We start from the raw sequence: 19053 nt of genomic DNA on the forward strand, positions 1-19053 counted from the left end.
CATCTTTAAAAATTTCAGAAAAATTCAGAAATATTTGAGTCCTTCCTTAATCAACCTGTAATAAATTATATAGGCACCCCAAAGTCTGCCTATCGAAAATATCTAGAGGTAGAGACAGTGTGTAGGTTATATCTGGGTCCCTAGAGCACTCTCTAGAGCACCTTAAACTAAGATTAGGCTTAAGATAAAGCAATTATTTTGTAATGCCATTAATAATTACATACATAGATATGGTATGTGTGTATATCTAATACATGTAATATTATATATAATTAGTGTTCTCCAGAGAAAGTTAACTAACATATATAGAGAGATAGAGAGAGAGAGAGCTATAGATATAGATATATAGATATACACATATCTGGTTGTTTTTACTTTCAAATACGTGCTTGTTAAATCACAGTACTAAAATGTTATTAGGGCAGTTAGCAAACTTCACACCTGATAGGTGATGATGTGGGGTTACTCAGGTATGGACAATCACATATAGCGGTAGTCCAACATGGGCTGTACATTAGGTCTCTAGAGATCACAGGGATGGTCCTCTCAGGGAGTCCCCATGCCTCAGCATTTCACTGAACTAGCAGGATTGCATTAGGTTAATAAAAGATATTTTGTGGGAGGTTGTAAAAATGCTTCATAAAATGCTATGTTAGCAGAGAAAAGGAAATTAGATCATGGGCAAAGCATGTATTTACAACACAAAATAGTGGTTTGGAAACCAGTGTTAAGTGCAGTTTGGTAACTTCAAGGACCTGTGATGAAAGATTGAGAAGCTGATGGCAGTTCATACATGGAAGAATGTCTCCTCTGACAATCAGATGAACTAATTAATCAGCATTTAACCCTGCTAGATCTTATCTAGCCTGACTGTTAATATGCGTTATTATTTTGCCAGCAAGGGCACGATCTCTTTAAAAATAATTGTCAGGGTTATTTTTGCTATGATCAAAGTCCTATTTTGACATATGATAGAATTTTTTTTTAAAGCAACAAGAAGAATGCCACAATCATTCTTAAATACATCCTATTGAATACATCCACAGTTTCGCTTTTTGTTTTGTTTTGTTTTGTTTTTTTGTAAACTCATTCACTGCTCTTTATTTAAAATTTTGTATTTTACACATGGTGAAAATTAACTGTTTCTTCCAGTTTGCTTTTTGCTGCCACAAGATTTGATGTCACCAAAAAAGGCGTGAATGACAGAATGCTCCATACCAACCACCCCTTTCCTGGCCCCTGTGTACACATCCTGCCTTTTTGTATACCACTTATCATATCATATGGAGATTAATCATTAGATATAAATATTTTCTACTAGGCTGTCAACTCTTTGGGGTAGAAAACTTATTTTTCTCCTTTCTATATTCCCATGCACACGCACACCCTCATGCACATGCACACGCTCACGTTCATGCTCGCCTTTCCTGTCTTTGCCAAAACACAGCATCATGTCTTAGGAGATGCTATTTTCTACTGGTACTCTGTATGTTAGATTAGTGGGTGGATGTGTAACTTGGTGGGGCACAATTTCCAGGCCTGTCTTTGATAATTTGTCAATTTCACCCCTCATTCTCAACTCTGAATTCCTAAAATAACTTGGCATTAGAAGAATAATGCATCCTCCGCGGGGAGCCTGCTTCTCCCTCTGCCTCTGCCTCTCTCTCTCTATCTCTCATGAATAAATAAATAAAATCTTTAAAAAAAAAAAAAGAAGAAGAATGCATCAAAGGCCTATCCATGGAATCAGTTTGCCTTTTTAGATAAACACCTTATTTAACATTGCATGTTTTAAAGCGTTTGCACAAATTCCTCATTTCATTCTTGTACCTCATTTAAGATTCAAGCATTAAAACATGTGGTTGAGGGTAGGGAAAAGACACTAAGATAGGTATTGGGCTAGGAATCTCATTATCACTGAAATATTTTGATCCAGTACGCAGACTAACATCAGGTCAGATGGGCCCTGTTCTCTGGCTTCACTTTTTGGTGGGAAAGATTTGCAACCCAAGATGAGGTGAATTCTAGTTATTAGATGTTTAATCAGTAGCCCACCATTCTTCCCAAATCAAATTCTGTTTTTTTCAGGGTCTTCCTTTCTTACACACAGTGATTCCAGGGCAAACCTCCAGCTCTAAAAGTGACCCCAATTAGACAAAGGCTAATCCCCTAAACTTTGCAATAATTTGTTTATGAACATTAGTCAGTGTTAAACCAGGGCTTTCCCCAACCAGAGAGATGGCTTCAGAAATGGGCATGTGACTATGGAAAACAATATGGATGATCCTCAAAAAAACAAAAATAGAACTACGATAGGATCCAGCAATTCCCCTTTGGGACTATATATTTTTTTTAAGTGAAGACACTAACTTGAAAAGATATCTGCACCCCCATGTTTACAGAAGCATTATTTATAATAGCCAAGACGTAGAAATGACCTAAGTGTCCATCAATAGATGAATGGATAAAGAAGTTGTGAAATACACGCACACACACATGTACACACACATGCACACACACATACACACTCACATACGCATAATAGATTATTCAGCCATAAAAAAATGAGAAAATCTTAATCCTGCCATTTGCCTTTTTGGAAGATGGATGGACCTTGAGGGCATTATACTAGGAGAAACAAGTCAAGACAGAGACAGACAAATACTGTATGATCTCACTGATGTATAGAATCTAAAAAAGAAAAAAAAAAAAAAATGAACAACTCCTAGAAAAAGAGATCAGATTTGTGGTTACCAGAGCTAGCAGGGGGATTGGAAGAAGGTAGTCAAAAGACACAAACCAGCAGTTACAAGATAACTAAGTACTAGGCGTGTAATGCACAGCATGATGATATGAGCTAACGCTGCTATGTCATCTAGATGAAACTTAAGAGAGTAAATCCTAAGAGTGCTCATCACAAGGGGAAAAGATTCTTTTTTATTTTGCTTTCTCTTTCTATCATACTGATATGAGATGATGCATGCTATCTAAACTAATTGTGGTGATCATTTCACCATATACTATATGTAAGTCAAACCATTATGCAATACACCTTAAACTTATAAAGTGATGTATGCCAATTCTGTCTCAATAACACTGGGGGAAAATGGGCATATGATCTAAATCAGGCCATTTAAACACAGAGAAGTCTGGGCGCAGGGACAGCTTCTAGCAAAAGAAGCTTCCTTATTACGACAGTAGTGCTTCTGCTCTCTATTCCGGATGAGGTGGTGTGAGGATGTGCGACCAGATTTCTGTTACTAGCCATTATGAAGGAGGCACCTGAAGACAAAGCCAGCACATGAAGGAATGTACCACTACAGGACAGGAAGCGGTATCCCCAGCCCCTCTTCCAAATGATGTGAGCAAATACATTCCCCAACTGTTTCAGCTAGACTTAATTGGGTTTTCTGTTACTTATAGCTGAAGGTACTTTTCTGCTATTTTTACTATGTGTCAGGTTCTCCACCAAGCATTGCCTAACTTAAATTTATTGCAACCCGATGAGTTTGATTATGTGTACTTTACAGATAAGAAGACTCAAGCTCAGGGGTGTTCTGTAACACGATCAGCGTTAACACCGAGGAACCATAATTTTGAACAAGTGTGTTTTTCTTCACTCCAAAGCATATGAGTGAAGCTGTTTCACTTTGAAAAATAAGAAAACAAAGCCTAACAAATTATTTCAGTCTTCCTCTATCAGTACTTTCATGGTTTATTAATCATTCTGAAATGTTATATCTTACAAAAATGGCTGTGAAAAGTTAGGCAGCTAGGACCAACATTAAACTTGCTCTCTAAGTACAGATTTCTAATCCACCTACAAATATATATATATGTATATATATATATAAGGGTCTTCCTACAAAACAGTTGCCTACAAACAGTTGCCTACAAAATAAGCAGAATACAAAAATGCACTCACAAAAAAGGGACCTCGGGCGCCTGGGTGGCTCAGTTGGTTAAGCGACTGCCTTCGGCTCAGGTCATGATCCTGGAGTCCCTGGATCGAGTCCCGCATCGGGCTCCCTGCTCGGCAGGGAGTCTGCTTCTCCCTCAGACCCTCCCCCCTCTCATGTGCTCTCTGACTCATTCTCTCTCTCTCAAAAAAAAAAACAAAAAAAACAAGGGACCTCAATTCCGAATCATTACTGTAAAACCAGATCTCTTGTACCAGGAAAACATTACACAATTGTACATAAATATAGCTCATGATACGTATTTTTCTAAATTTAATTTCCAAGGGTTATGTCATTCATAACAAAAAGCAAATATGAGTAAAGCATACGGGCTGAACTCATTCAAAAGTAACACTAAAGGAAATTGATGTTTATGTAAATTACATTATCCTTAAGAATGGAAAAATATGAACATAACAAGAACCGGATCAATCTTGTCACCTCAATATGAGAACCGATTAAAAATATGTATTTTTTCCTGTTACTTCATAAACATTCTCTTGTTCTGTGGTTTTAAAATAGTTACAGTCATTTGTTAAACAACAAAACCCAAACTTTCTGACGTACCGCCCCTCTGCATACAAGTAATCCGTGTCCTTTCTTTGCTTTCTTCCTAACTTCAGATTCTCATCCTTAACTTCATTCACTCAACACCCAGGCAGGTTACATATTCTCCTCAGGGCTCTAGAATGGCTTTCAGTACAGTGAAGTAATCTAACTGGTAATTCCAAACCATATATATGTCTTCCCTACCCGACTTCTCTTTCTTTTGTGAGATGTTCCTCCTTTTCTTCTGGGACCCCATGCTCTCCCAGGGTTCCCTCCGGCCACTGCTTCTTTTCTGTCTACTTTTTCGGATTGCTCTTTTGCCCATCTTTCAGTGACAGGTCCTCCTGGCTATATTCTTAATTTTCTTTAATTCTCATTTGACACGTTCCACCTGAGCAGGGATTCCATGCTTCAGTTATCACCTACATGCGGGTCACGTTACCCTGAGAGCTCCCACGTGGTGATCACATTTCAGCAACATACTACAAGGTAACTATGTCCCAGATATTCAAGAGACCCAGATCTCATGTGTCACTTAGTTATCTTGTAATGAGTATTCAATATATATCAAAAGGAGGATATATTTAGTTATTTAGAAAGTTAAAAAAAAAGGCAAGACGATCAATTCCTTTTTTTCTTTTTAGATATAGTAAAAGTTCATTCTGCATTATTCTCAGACCCAATTATATTATGTTTGGTAAAATCTGTGAAAAAAAGAAATGCATTCAGAACAATCTGGTCTCTGCAATGCTGGGGAAAATCTTAGCCCACATTATTTTCATACCTCTGTGCTGTTCCTCACTCTGGATAAGGTATTCTAGAGTTGCCCATGTAAGAAACACCTCGATCACAAATCAGCACCTGCAATTCCAAGTGTCTGCCCCTGTGACTTTCAAATCGAGGCTCATGTTATAAATCACTATTTACTTTCTTTCCCAGTAGCATCTTAATATCTATTGCACGTCTCTTATGATCAGCAGTTACAGCATTCTCCAGGATGATAACCTATGTCTTTGGGGTGTCTTCCAAGACTGCTCACAGTGAATTTAAATGATGACGTAACCTCTATTTTAAGTCAGGTCATCCCAAAGTGTCCTCTAGAGAAAACCGATCTGGTTGTCTTTGTGTAACTCAGCAACAGAGAGAAACTTAGGTTTATTTATATGGCATGCAAAAGACAAAAAAATGTCAAAATATAACCTCAAGATCTTTGGGAAGTTATAACTGATTTTGCTATGGCGAAATCTTTCCTTGAAGACACCCAATGTTAGATCCCTCATGACAGCAGAGGACTGATGCATTAGAGATCCAGGGAAGGCTTGTTTACCGGGGAAAGAAATCTTGTTTCCCTTAGTGCCAGACCATTCTTTCCTTAGTCACTGATGCCCTTGGCATCCTTGCATTACAGTTATGTATGCACACGAGTGTCCTTTTAGACTGTGAACGCCTCAAAGTCAGAAACAGTTTATATTACCAACTCTTGCCCATCATCTAGGTGCAAAAGTAAAGGAGGCACTGGAAAAAGAGATAGCAAGCTTGAACTGGCCTACTATTATTTGGCTATCTGCTTGGAGCCTTACTTCCTCTGTACCTTAGCATTCAATGACAACAAAATAATAATTACATTTAAAAAAACGTAAATATTCTCATTTTGAGTTTGAGAAAAAATACTGTCTCAGAGAAAAAAAATAAAATCAGAAAATTCATACAAATCATTTTCTCTACTAAAAGTAGCCATCAATTTTGCATTTACTGTGATACATCACATTCAACTTTGGCCCTTGAAAACTGTTTTTTAAAAGCTATGTTGGAATAATGCACTTGATTTTTTGTGACCTAAATTTTCTCCTTTCCTTCTCAACATGGATCACTTTCAATATTCTATCACCAGTTAAAATATCATTGTTGCCACAAAAATCCCAATTCTAAATCAGATTTATATAATCTTGAAAAAGTTCAGCTGTTGCTATTATAATTTGTCACTGTCTTGCTTTTGTTTGTTTTTTTATAACATTGAAACATTATATATTATTGCAATATAACAAAATAAAAGAAAATATCTTAGGGATGCCAATTACGCCAATGGTATTACCTAGTGGGAAAAGGCATAAAAGTTGCTTTCATTTCTTGTATATAAGAGTCTGTAAAAAAAAAAAAAAAAAAAAAAAGTTCTTTCTGTAAACCCACATTTTAGTCACTTAGTAATGAGGGTTTTATAATTCAAGGACAATTTACCATTCTGAAATGAGGCCATGTGATGTGTATATTTTGTAACATTGATCACACACAGAAGGTAACATTTGTCAGACAGCCTCTCCTTGGAAGCCTTGAGGTTGCTTACCTTCCAGAATATTACTGATAGTCGTGATTTAGTCATATTGTTCTGAATCAAGTCATATTTGACAGTTCCATCAGCTGAATTAATTTCTCAATTTTCTCTAATGGCCTTTTATTTCTTGGGGGTGATTTTTAGCATATTTTTTGAGGTAAGAGTGTCATTTGGTTGAATGTACACAAACATTCAATTTATTTAACATATATTACTGATTTCCTGCTATTATTCAGTCACTGATCTAGGTAATGGGACTAAAGCTATGTTTAAGCATACAGAATTTCTTGCCCTCACTGAGATTAATTACATTTTAATAAACCCATCATCACATAACTCTTCAGCAATTCTAAGTTTCCTAAGTATGACCTCAATAGATAAGCATCTTAGGTACTTCTCCATTACAGGTATTTAATAAACCAAACATTAAATATTAAGACAAAGCATAAACTGATGGGGGTACTGGGCAGCAAAGGGGAAAGAATAGAGTAGCAGATAATAGTTTGGGCTTTGCTCCCAGGAGAATTTGGGCTTGCATTCTAATTTTCTTCCTTACTTTGAGATCTTGCTGAGGTATTTACTAAAACTCTCAAGTCATTGGTTTTGTTTTTGCTCTTTATTTTAATAATCCACTTTTTTCAGAGGTGTTTTGGGGATCCTTTAATCATATGAACTATTTTAATTTTTATCATGTAGCAATTACTCGAGGTAATAAGGCTGGTAGAAAGATGGAGTCACCGCCTACTCCCCTCCAAAAACTTTAAAATCTAATTTGAGATGCAAAATTCAATTAAAAAAACCAAAACCACATGAAATTACTATGTTACTTTCTGGGTTTTTTTAGAGAGAGACTGTGTGTGTGAGCATGCGTGAATGGTGGAGCGAGGGGCAGGGAGGGGAGAGAGAATCTCAAGCAGGCTCCTTGCTCAGAGGAGAGCCCCACTCGGGGCTTCATCTCAGGATCCTGAAATCATGACTGAGGTGAAATCAGAGTTGGATGCTTAACTGACTGAGCCACCCAGGCGCTCCTATGTTACTTTCAACATAAAAATCACATAATTTTCATTTTCTAAGTGAAGCATGAAATCAAATGTTATGGATAAATTATCCCTTAAAAATTTTCACTGCTACAAAATTATCCCTATAGATTGATAAATCAGAAAAGCTAAACACTAGTATTTAGTATTTAAACATTAGTATTTAGCACTTTTTATTTTTTATTTATTTTTATTTTTTGTACCGAGCACTTTTTAAATCATTTTTTTTTTTAAAGATTTTATTTATTTATTTGAGACAGAGAGAATGAGAGAGAGAGAGCACATGAGAGGGGGGAGGGTCAGAGGGAGAAGCAGGCTCCCTGCCGAGCAGGGAGCCCGATGCGGGACTCGAGCCAGGGACTCCAGGATCATGACCTGAGCTGAAGGCAGTCGCTTAACCAACTGAGCCACCCAGGCGCCCACTTTTTAAATCATTTTAAAAGGAAACATGCCTCAAGGATAGGAAATTTAACTTTTATGAAGTTAAAGAGTGAGGGCCAAGATTGTGATTCTGGAGTCACTTTTGGACGTGCTGCCTTGGTTGGGTCTAAAATTGCAGGATTCTGAGCAGCTATAAACACCAAGTAAGAGCTGGGATACAGGATCAGAAAGAGGTTTGGCAGAACCTGGATTAACAATGAGGGTTATCCTCTGCAATATTACAGACTGAGAAACTTTAAAGCAGGTTGTCATTTTCATGCCAATAAATCCTTTCGCATCATGTAATAATGAAGTAACAGAAATTACATCTTATTTTCCACTCAATGCCATTCATTATTTTTTTTTTTTTGGATGCCTCTCAGATTCATGTGAGGGGATCGAATTAAACAGCTTGAGTGTACAGTAATTTTTAGCTTCTCCCTGGCACCAAATCTGTGAGATGATCAATGATGACCGGCGTGTCTTTCAATGAGCAAGTCCACAGCAGGTAGTTAACAGCAGCAAAGGGACCACCTGTTTGACTGATTTGAATGCTTAAGTGAAGGTTAAAGCGTCTGTTGAATTTGTGGAGCTTTCTGGTGGGTTGCAAACCTATTTACCAAAATGTTAACTTCCCAGTGGGCTGGTGTTTTGGCACACAGAAAGGTCTGAGGTGGTTCATGTTAAGACATTCTCATTAGTCAAGGGGACATGTGTAGGTTGCTAGCTTATCAATACAATCCACCCCTAAGATTTCTAGGAGCTGTTTGCTTATTTATAAATCCTATCATATCTTCCCTTATAGAGCTCAGCAGGGAATGAGATTTTGAGGAGTAGCTATTTGAAACCAGATACAAATAACCCTTGTTTAGAAAATGCATGAAAAATACAAAGTTCTGAGAGGAAATCAGGTGTTGACTATTTTCCCAAATGAAATATCTGAAGACCTGGAATTTCTCTGTTGGATCAAACATGCAATGAAATCATCTAGAAAAATCAATTTCATACCATCATAGCCAGTGTTTTTCAAAACCAGCTAGAATATGTATTTAGTAGGTAAGCAAATAAACTCCAAGTAAAACAGTTTAGCCATAATTTGGGGGACACAAATCTCAAGGGCAAGGTCACCTGCTATACATAGTTGAAGGTCATTTAAAGGGTTTTCCCACATGGAAAGTGGTATGAAACATCCTCTTGGAACTAGAAATGATTGAAAGGAGAGTTTAAGGAGAAAAGATAAAAAAAGAAAATCTGACTACATCTTGATTACTAGAGGTCTATAGTGAGAAGCAAAGCCACAGCTCGAAATATGCCGCACATTGCCGAGTATGAGTTTTGGAGTTTACATCTGTGTGCTTACCATTTAAGGGTTGCACGATACGGAGCATGATATTTCACTTCTCTAAATCTTAAAAATTCTTATTTATAAAGTGGAGATAAAAATGATATTTAGGGAATATCTGCGTAACAGAGCACATAAAATATGTCTAGCTGTAGTTAAGTATTCAATAACCAGGTAGTAATAGTAGAAACAAAATCTAAACACATTGAATACATTTCACCTCCTACAGAATTCCTTAAAAAGTAGCATGATACTACTTAAAATAATTAAGGACCTCATTTGCAAAATTAATCTTATATGGATTCTTATGCATCTTATTTAAGGTTGTGTTTTTCTGAGCAGAGGATAAACGACACACATTAGTCTAGGATGCAAGTGGGGGATCCCAGCAACAAATACCATATAATGAGAAATTAAATATTTAATACCTCAACTTTTCTCTGAACAAAAATTAATACAGACTCACTAATTAACACTTGGGAAGGTGGAGATTTAATAGCAGCTCCAGGCAAAACGATTTCACTCAATTAAGACCACACATCTTAAATTGCAATTGTTGGGCTTACTTGCTACGACCTGGAAAATATATTCTAACTTTGAAATATTACACAATGGACAAAAACGTTCTTTGTAACACTTTAAAATGATGCAAAGCATTCAATATTAGAGAAATCAGGTGCAAATAATTTAAAGTATTAAAATAATTAATAACCAGACATAAAAAATGAAAAGCACCATCCACAGAGAATAACCCTATGAGGACGCATGTGTAGCAGGAGCTCCGATCTGGCCTTTCCCCCAGCAGGTGCTGTTCCCATACGCAGCTCTGTGCACGGGTCCCCACCCTTCCCAAGCAGTCCTAAGCAAAACGCAAAAACATTATTGACCTTACTCTTTGCTTTCTGAAGCAGTGAAAAATGAATGCATTCGATATTTACTTGTATTCATTATAATTAAAAATGAAATTAAATATTACTGTGTTCAAACTTTTAGTGCATTTTAAATGAGCAAGGGAAATTGCTTGAGAAATATGGATCTTGTTTAGCCTCCATATAGTTATTCAACCATTTTATCCTTATATGCTAAACTTTTTCTGCATGTTACCCAGACAAAACTCTAGTCTTTTTTTTTAAGTTGAAAATTTTCTGATTTGCTGGGTTTATATTTTGTATTTTGTCAGGAAACAAGTTTTTTTTTTAATTTTTTTAAAGGATTTTATTCATTTATTTGACAGAGAGAGAGAGAAAGAGAGCAAGCACAAGCAGGGGGAGCAGCAGAGGGAGAGGGAGAAGCAGACTCCCTGCTTCCAGAGCAGAGAGCCCAACGTGGCTCAATCCCAGGATCCTGGGATCATGACCTGAGCTGAAGGCAGACGCTTAACTGACTGAGCCACCCAGGCACCCAGAAAACAAGTTTTAAAACCTCAATTAAATGAAAACTTTGACCTTGTGATAGAAACATTAGATTCTTCAAAATTACTGCCACCAGGATATTCTATAGTCACAGAAGTCCTTTAAATGTTTAACTTCTTAAAAAGTAGAAATTAAGTTTGCAAAGTCCAGCATACATATCTTTGAAGGCTGTGGTGTATGTTGCCAAATTTATGCAAATCTGTTCATGCAAGGAAGAAGCTCTAAATCTGATCTCTCAGCACAAAAGGTAAAACCTAACCACAGAGGAAGCAGAAGTCACAGCAGATATGCATCTCCTGTCTCCATTCAAATGGTAATAAGCTTCTGTTTTTAACTAGCAAGGGCATCACTGAATCCACTCTTCATTCCTCCCTTCATTAAATAAAAATGATATAGTGAGAATTTGTTAGTTTAGGGTGATCTAATTCATGTACCAAAGCTAAACAGAACTTGAAATATACAAAAATAGATGTTGCCAAATGACAAAATTATCAGATATCAGGTAACATTTTTCTGAAATTTGGGAATTCCAAATGAAAGCTTGATTGGAATGGTGTATCCTGTGTTCACGTGGAACCCTCATGATTTGTCATTCCTGCTAAGCTCTCCTTAGTATCTGGAGATTTTATCAATCATTTAAATATAGCATTTTTTTTTCTTCTCTTTCTTTCTTCCTCCCTCCCTCCCTCCCTCCTTCCCTCCCTCCTTTCTTTCTTTTTTTCCTTCCTTCCTTCCTTCCTTTCTTCAATCATTTAAATGTAGCATTTTTTCTTTTTTTCTATCTTTCTTCCTTTTCCTTCCTTCCTTCCTCCTTCCTTCCTTTTCTTTTATTTTTCTATCAAAATATAGTATTTTATTAAAAAATAATTGTAATGGAGGATTGTTATTTCATTAACTAAATATATGAAACTAGAAAAACTGCCATTATCCACACAGAGAAAAATATAAATGTACTATTTTACAAAGTTGCAATGGTCTGAATGCGTGTGTCCACCAAAAATTCATATGTAGAATCCTAAATGCCCAATGTGACAATCCTAATGCCCAAATATACTCTTAAGAGGTGGAGCCTTTGAGGGGTGCTTAGGTCAGGAGGGTAGAGCCCTCATGAATGGGATTAGTGGTCTTAAAATCTAGATCCCACAGAACTCCCTCACCTTGCAGAGACACAGCAGGAGTCAGAAGTCTGCAGCCCAGAAGGGGGCCCTCACCCGACCATGAAGGCACCCCAATCTCAGTCTTCCAGCTGACAGAACTGTAAGAAATAAATTTCTGTTGTTCATAAGTTGCCCAGTTTGTAGTACTTTGCTATAGCGGCCAGGATGGATTAAGGCACAATCCATCTCTAGAACTCCAGAATTTGGGGGCAAGCAAAAGGAGGAATCCTTGCAGGTAAATCCCTCAGAAAAATGCAGAAAAGGTAAGGAGAGATTGGGAGTGGGCCTTCCAAGGACCCAGTGTTCATCTCCCTTTTAAACCAAAATGTAGGAAAAAGTTTTCCCCAACTTCCTGGCCCTGGGGATGTTACAAAACTTACCAGCACTTCTGTCAGAAGGAAACATGGCAAAATGATGAATTACTGCCTAAAGTATCACAATCACAACCACAATCAAGGAGCACGGGCTCTAGGATGTGTAGAAGCAGAGATGAGGAATGCTGACAGACATGTCTGACCTGCCTTGGGGCTCAGAGCAAACACCGCTATGATTTCTGGTGCCCCTGGTTCTTCCTAATTTGGCCTGGCCATGGGCATTGGAAGTTACATTAATCTGAATAGTTTTAGGATATCCATATCATCTACAGAGAGCTTTGAACCCCTAAGGATGTGAAAAATGTTCCCTGGTTGGGAAAATTCTCTCTTTTAAACAGAGCTCTCCCTCCGAAAGCATTGTCTACTGTTTAAAGTCCATTAAATAATGGTTCAGAACGGAAACATAATGGCAACCTGGAAAGAAAACCCAGGGTATCTTATCACCTTATCACAAGGTAGTCACATGTCTCAAAGGATCCATTCATGATCTCTCCTCTGGGTCCTTTTAGTAACTTAACAAGGTTGTATATTCAGGGACGGTATCCAGTTCTTCACTGTCATCCTTTCCCACTGCAAATTACAAACAGATGTTTGTTGCTTTCAAGTCAGATGTCAGCACATCAGCAGGTGTTGAAGCCTATTTATTTGTACACAGAATGAGCGGCAGCCTTGCATCACAATTATGGTGTGTCTTCACCTTCCTCTCCTGCTCAATCCCTCAGTCTGCCTTTTTCTTTTCTTTTGTAAGCCATTTATAGAGAAGATTTAAACCATCCAGTCATTATTTGTGGGTTAAAATGGCACAAAACAAACAGAATTAACATCCATGTGGTTGCTAGAAAGTTGAAGTTTTATAATATCTTTCTACCAAGTTTAGAAAGTTTTTATTGCCTGAGAGACTTTGATCATAAAATTTCTCTATGTTCCATTCAAACTTTGTTCCCACTGATAACCTATTTCAGTTTCAAAAGTTGACAACCTGGCCTTTTCTACTAGTATTAAAATCCCCACTGATACCTCACTGCTTTGGATAACTTGAATAGATAAATAGGTTATTTTAAATGATATATACTTAAATATACTAAGATAATGATTAGATCAATCCTGTTATTTAATTCTTTAAAATCTTTCCAAATAATTATTAATTGATAATTACAAATAAGTATTTACTCAAATGAGTAGGCTTTAAAAAAATTCTTCTGAAATACTAAGGTTTAAATAAAATGTATTACCAAAGTCAAAAGTGAACAGTTTTTTTTTTTTTCTTGAGAGAATAATATTCGTTTTTTTATAAAGTTTTTATACAGGCTGAGGCTATTGGGGTTCTATCTTTTCATGCCAGTCACTGGCCTTTTGTCAAAACTCATCACTTTCTGAGGCAGGAATGGAGCATGAGAAGGAAACTGGAGGAAAACAATGGGGAAATGAGACAAAGACAGTTTGCAAATGTTCTTGGCACTCTAATGCTTCAAGATAAGTTTTTAGCCTAGAGGTAACAACCTCTGATACTGTGGAAAAGTTCACCAACTGGGTCAATAAGCACGTCATTATTTACTACTCCTATGGCTTTCAAAACAAACAAACAAACAAATAAATAATATAAATTAAATAAGATAAAGTAAAATAAAATTGGGGCATCTGGGTGGCTCAGTCGATTAAGGATGGGACTCTTGATTTCAGCTCAGGTCATGATCTCAGAGTCCTGGGTTGGAGCCCCGGGGCCTCTGACTCTGTGGGGAGTCTGTTTCAGGATTCTCTCTCTGCCTCTGCCCTTCTTTTTTTGCTCGCTCCATCCTTCATTTGCCCCTGGCACTAACTCCTATTAAAGAAACCATATTTTTGTAGAATATGGTTATGTTATTTTTACCCAAGGTCACATATACCATAGGAAATGAATCAAATGTATTATACCACAGGGAATTCACCACATAAAAGAGTGCCAACCTTTTTTTAACTACTTATGCGTGACTTTGCTTTTTCATTCTGTTTTATCTAAAGTATTTTATTATAGTCTTGACAACCATGATAGCAACATATTATATTTAAAAATTTTATCGAAAATTCCCCGTTTTTGGAGAAAGTGATCAGGTGCCCCTCCCACCATGCACTCTGTGTTCTTTGGGATTTCTGTTACCACAGATTCTCAGTGTCACTTCCTCTGGATGTCACTAGGGATTATCAACACAAAAACAACAGAACAAACAACAAACAAATAAAAAGCAGACTTGCTGCTCAAGTGAACTTGGGAAATTCTAGATTAAACAGGCCAGGCTTACACAAGCCTCTGGGCTTCTTGACTTCTCATAAACCATAATATGCTAATGTGAACTTGAATCTTTAAGATTCTAATAGAGCATTTAGTGTCTTTAAATTCAAATAACCACAGAATTCCAAGGGGTAAATGTTAAATGTACAAATTTATTATGGAAATCATCACCGTTTGTTAACTGAGAGATATACCTGCATCAATTGCCAGACACCTTGTAAAAATGTCTAGGTTTCAATATTGATTCTTTTTTCCTTAGTACAGAAAGAAAAAAAAAACCCAACCCCAAACAACTCTGAACGTAAGAAATGAAATGCCATAAACAGATACCCATTATTTAATATAAGATACGGCATTATCTCTACACTCCCCCCCCCTAAAAAATTAGAATTGCGAGGCCGAAAAGTTAAAAAATGCCTACTCACTGTAGTCTGTTCTATTTGAGAAAGTCAATTATTACACTAGCCAGTGACTGCTGGTCAGTCAATTATTCCTTGATAATTAAGGAGTAAAGAAGAGAGAGGTGCTGTGTCTACAGACCACTGCACTGAGGCCTCTGAAGATTCAAGATTCACGTGGAAATTTTCCCAGTAAGGAGCTGTGCCAATGTGCTTTCAGTGCTGAAACGGAGCAAGGAGACTAGGATAGCTAATCAGAGAGAAGTAAGGAAAACACAATGCTTCTCCTTGCAAAAGTCGGTGAGGTGACTTGCACACCTTGTTATGTCTTTGGAGGGGGAAGAAATATACATGTAGCCCCTGAAATGGGCCTTAGGAGCTCATGCATTTAATTACTGTCATATCCATAGAAAGCTACAGTGACTTTTCATAAAATATGCAAATATAGACTTGTGAGGCCATCTCATTAACAGATCTTGACACTGTCTTGTCAGATAGGAAAATTATAACAATGTAGATAAGGTGACACGTGACACGATCGTATAGGAAATTCATTTGGCCATCTGCTTACCTCAGCAGACATGGTGCTTTTCTTTTCTGTAGTATCACTCACAAGGAGCAGGAAAAAATGCTTTTTTGTGCTCATCTGTGACCCTGGAAATTGACCGTAAGCTCTGAGTTGTACTACCTGGAATAATACAGTTTCTACTGCATTTATGAAAATAAAAACCATCACATAATTTTCCAAAAAAGAATTACAAAGCCATAGATGTACTGAGCCAATAAGCAGGGTTCTGAGAAGGATTAATTAGTTTATACAATTGATTTTTATTTATTTATATATTTTTTAAATTTTATTTATTTATTTGAGAGAGAGAGAACACAAGCAGGCAGAGGGAGAAGCAGGATCCCCGCTGAGCAGAGACCCCGGCTGGATCCCAGGACCCTGGGATCACGACCTGAGCCAAAGGCAGACGCTTAACCATCTGAGCCACCCAGGTGCCCCAGGATTAATTATTTTACCAGGAAATGAACACTAAAATTTTCACAAGGGATTATCAATGAGCAATATATCAGAAATTGGTCTTCCTTTCTTTTGAAAAACTCAAAGCGTGCAAGTGTAAAACACACATAAGTGGGTATGAAATAGATAAACAGAAAAATCCCCACAGGGAACCTGGGGTAGAATACTGTTAGTCTAATGCTAGAAGTAAGGGGGTGGGGAGATAGCAGCTTGTTATCTACTTGACTTGGGGGCACTCCTAAGTAAATTATCTCATTTAATCCTAACGGCAACCCCTTGGAGTAAATATAACCACCATATTATCTCCATTTGGTTTAGTAAATTGTTAAGGTCACAGAGCTAGGAACTAGGGAACCAGAATTCTGATCCAAGTCTTTTCTTTTCTTTTTTCTTTCCTTCCTTCCTTTCTTTTCTTTCTTTCTTTCTTTTTCTTCCTTCCTTCCTTCCTTCCTTCCTCTCTCTCTTCTTTCTTTCTTTCTCTTCCTTCCTTCCTCTTTCTTTCTCTTTCTTTTCCTTCCTTCCTTTCTCTTTCTTTCTTTCCCTTCCTTCCTTTCTCTTTCTTTCCCTTCCTTCCTTTCTCTCTCTTTCTTTCTCTTCCTTCCTTCCTTTCTCTCTCTCTTTCATTCATTCTTTCTTTCTTTCCCTTCCTTCCTTCTCTTTCTTTCTTTCTTTCCCTTCCTTCCTTTCTTCCCTTCTTCCTTTCTTGAACCAGAATTCTGATTCTTTCTTTCTTTCTTAAAAATTTTATTTATTTATTTGAAAGAGAGAGAGAACTAGCGGCGGCGGCGGGGGGAGGTGTGGTGAGAGGGAGAAGGAGACACAGACTCCCTGCCAAGCAGGGAGCCCGATGTGGGGCTCGTTCCCAGGATCCTGATCATGATCTGAGCCAAAGGTAGACTCCCAACCTACTGAGCCACCCAGGCGCCCCTTGAAGCAAATCTTTCTGACTTCAAAACCCAGCCTCCTTCTTTTATAGTATTTGGAAGGCATTTTCCATGTAGTACACTGTCGAGGAGGTGGTCTCTTCCCACTAAAAATCAGGGGAATCTGTCAAACCTGTCTTTGAGGCAGAAGTAGCAAGATGATGATACTTTGAATCAAGAATTCCGAGGCAGCCTTCACAAGTATGTGGCATAAGGAGAAGGGGATCTGTAACCTCCAGAATTTAGAGCAGAACACAGGAAAGGATACTATTAGAGCTGCAGAAGCACAGCTGATGAAGAACTGTTTTTTGAAATCTGAATGCTGAGCAAGGAAAGACTGATAATCCCACACAATCCATGTATTACTGCCACCAGAAGAAAACTGGTAACTTGCATTCATCAAGAGGTGGACAAAAATGTCTACCCTCTGAAGGAAATTAGAGGAGAATAACAGAAAAAAGAATGAGGAGAATTGGACAAGAATCCAGCCAGAGATACTTCTTCGTCCCGGTCTGACCAAAGCTTTTATTACGACCCTAATTAGGAACTTTTAAGAGCGGATGATGCATGTTGTTCACTAGTATGTTTTCAGCATTTCATCAATCTTTTGTCATTTATTAGATCTTCTGAAAGCCCGAAGTTGAAGGAAACCATTTGTATCCACTTGGCATGGATGGATCTACCCAGTGACCTCTGCAGTGAAGATGCTGGTGCCCTGACTGATAGGACAATGTACTGTAGGTCAAAATCTAGGTGCAATTTAGATCCAAGAATGCATATAGTCCTTGAAATTAAATATCTGAAATTAATTTTACATTTCTATATTAGCAAACTTGAAAAATACTTCAGTGTCTGAAAATGTTCCACATTAAAATGCATACCCAACTTAATAAAGCTTCACTAAACAGCATTAATTTAACTATTTAAAACAGTGAAGGTAACAACTTAGTACATTTTCTGATATATCCCTGATAAGAATTAGACTAATCAGGAAAGGAAATATAATTGGGTAATTTAGTATAAAAATAAAGTTAAATTAAACTGAATTATCTCAAGGCATAATCCTACTTGAAAATTTCTTATTACCAAAAGCAATGAAAATAGTTCTTACCCTGTGGTCCAATGATTAAAACTATATATTTTTTTTACTGCTATGCTTTCAAATATAATTAAATTGGTTGATACTCGGTCTAAGTCTGTTTGTTTCAGAAATTTGCTCTGAACGTACTAAAGTGGTTATTAATTGTTTTTTTCTGACACTTTAAGATAAAAAGAAAAAGAAAAAGATATATAGTATTATGATTATGTGACTTCTTTTTAAAGAACTTTTGCTGAGGAAGAGCACAGTATGCCAAGAATGATACAGAATTGCTTCTTATATTGCTGGAAAATGTGGTCTAGATGACCAATAAAGTCCCTCACAGAGTCTTATTATCCCAGGATCTGCTATCACTCCTAAATCACTTGTTAAAGAAGTATGGGGGGGTGAGGTGGGGAGGGAGTGTCTTTTCTAAATTTCAGGTCTCTTTCACAATTGCATCGTCTACTGAGAACTGTATAGCATAACTACATCCCATCATTTAAATCAGGAGAGAAATATCTAATGTAGTTGTCTCTAGTTTACTGTTGGTTCCAAATCAGTTGCTTATAAAAGCAGAGAAAGAAGTAACTTTAAAAAGAAAAAATGAGAAAATGAACATCTTGCCATTTGCAACGACGTGGATGGAACTGGAGGGTATTATGCTGAATGAAATAAGTCAGTCAGAGAAAGACATGTATCATATGACCTCACTGATATGAGGAATTCTTTTCTTTTTTTTTTTTTAAAGATTTTATTTATTTATTTGAGAGAGAGAGTGAGAG

At 37.2% G+C, this 19053-nt stretch overlaps 1 protein-coding gene and 1 long non-coding RNA gene across 2 annotated transcripts in view; both read right to left on the reverse strand.

The window, feature by feature from the left end:
• Positions 1–19053, reverse strand: part of CNTNAP2 (contactin associated protein 2) — a 1739191-nt gene that overhangs the window by 1377979 nt on the left and 342159 nt on the right. The gene's annotated exons all lie outside the window — the stretch shown is intronic.
• LOC145716387 (uncharacterized) lies at positions 12080–14956 on the reverse strand. The gene is made up of 2 exons (XR_014139020.1): positions 13024–14956; positions 12080–12303 (listed from the first exon to the last, which is right to left on the reverse strand). It is a non-coding gene; the product is annotated as an uncharacterized LOC145716387 (long non-coding RNA).

Source organism: Leptonychotes weddellii, chromosome 12 (assembly GCF_054177405.1).
Source record: "Leptonychotes weddellii isolate Sample4059 chromosome 12, ASM5417740v2, whole genome shotgun sequence".
NCBI lineage: Eukaryota > Metazoa > Chordata > Mammalia > Carnivora > Phocidae > Leptonychotes > Leptonychotes weddellii.